This window comes from Palaemon carinicauda, chromosome 20 (genome assembly GCF_036898095.1).
Source record: "Palaemon carinicauda isolate YSFRI2023 chromosome 20, ASM3689809v2, whole genome shotgun sequence".
Lineage (NCBI taxonomy): Eukaryota > Metazoa > Arthropoda > Malacostraca > Decapoda > Palaemonidae > Palaemon > Palaemon carinicauda.
In genome coordinates this window covers 35,839,299-35,841,320 of record NC_090744.1, presented here as the reverse complement: position 1 = coordinate 35,841,320, position 2,022 = coordinate 35,839,299, and positions in this window count along the sequence as shown.

The window sequence follows — 2,022 nt, the reverse complement described above, 5'->3', positions numbered from 1 at the left end:
CGACCTTGTTGTACCTGGTCTATATTTTACTTTTACTTTGACCTGTTCAATGTTATGTTTTAGGAAAACAATTGTTTCTTATTCTTTTTGTAAGTATTTATATAAAAAAACTAAATGTTTTGTTAACAATGCTGTGTACACGCACACACACACACATATATATATATATATATATACGTATGTATGTATGTAAATGAATATGTTTATGTGTATATGTATATGTATGCATGTATATATATATATATATATATATGTGTGTGTGTGTGTGTGTGTTTGTGTGTGTATATATATATGCATGTGTATGTATATATACATTTATATATCCTCGAATCACTACGTCTTCGGAATATTTGAATATGAGGAGGTGTTTACGTGAGTGCATGCTAGCGCACCTGCAGTCCACACAGCATAATAACACTCGTCAGATGGACAAACAAACAATTAGAAACGTTGTAAATGCTCTCAACCGTGTATTAACATTTTGAAAAATTTCTCAGAATGCCGACAGAAACTCCCAACTTGAACTCCATTTTTTTCCTCTTTGTCTGACCTACCTCGGAGCCTTGTATTTATTCTGAGCAGGAGAGAGAGAGAGAGAGAGAGAGAGAGAGAGAGAGAGAGAGAGAGAGAGGGGGGTGAACATTAATGTGAAGGCCGTATTTGTGAGGCGTACCTATTCAGCGAGGCGTATTTGCTTAGTGCAAATGGTGCCGTTTTCATTTTTTGTTCATTCTCGGCACTAGACCGGACCCCGCTGGGAACTCTATGACTCTTGCACTTAAAGGTTTTTTGAATCTTGGTGTAAATATTCATAACCACTTATGACGCATACAACATATATATATATATATATATATATTTATATCTATATTTATATATACATACACAAAAAAACGAGAAATTTAGTCGTTTCTAGTCCACTAAAGGACAAAGGTCAAAGACATGTCACTTCATGTCTGGGGTTTGGCCAGTTTTAACCACACTGTCCAGTACGGATTGGTAATGGTCGGAAATTTTTGTCTGATCGTTCACAGCAAATCAGCCCAATATGGGTGGCCCTGACTAGTGTAGCTTTGCTGATCATGGTGATAAGCAAACCCTTTCACAACGTTAAGTTATTCCCACTCAGAAAGGTGTGTGTGTATATATATATAAAACATCTCCTCCAATGCCTATTGACGCAGAGGGCTTTAGTTAGATTTCACCAGTCGTCTCTATCTTAAGCTTTTAATTCAATACTTCTCCATTCTTCATCTCATACTTCGCGCTTCATAGTCCTCAGCCATGTAGGCCTGGGTCTTCCAACTCTTCTAGTGCCATGTGGAGCCCAGCTGATCATGTGATGAACTAATCTTTCTTGGGAGTACAAAGAGCATGACCAAACCATATCCGTCTACCCCTTAGCATGATGTCATCCACATATGGCAGTCAAGTAATCTCGCTTATAGTTTTATTTCTAATCCTGTCCTGCCATTTAACTCCCAATATCCTTTTGAGGGCTTTGTTCTCAAATATAGTAAATCTAAAGGAGATTGTTTCATTGTCATACCATAACTCATGTCCATTGAGTAACACCGATCTCGCTAAACTAATATATAGTCTGAATTTTATGTGTAATTTCAGGCGATTTGATTTCCAAATTTTACTTAACCTAGCCATTGTCTGGTTTGCCTTTTTCTATCTTTCACTAAACTCTTATTCAAAAGACACTGTATTGGAGATCATAGTTCCTAAATACCTAAATGATTCTACCTCATTAATCCTTTCTCCTTCCAATGATTTTTCATCTTCCATTGTATACTCCGTTCTCTTCACCTCTGTCTTTCTTCTATTTATTTTTAGCCTAACCTCGTGTGATATTTCATGCATTTTGGTAAGCAAGTTTTGCAGATCCTGTGGTGCTCTGCTAACAAGGACTGCATCATCAGCATACTCTAGGTCTGCTAAATTCCTATCCTCATTCTAGTCCAATCCTTCTCCACCATATCCGATTATTCTACTTGTGACAAAATCCATGCCTAG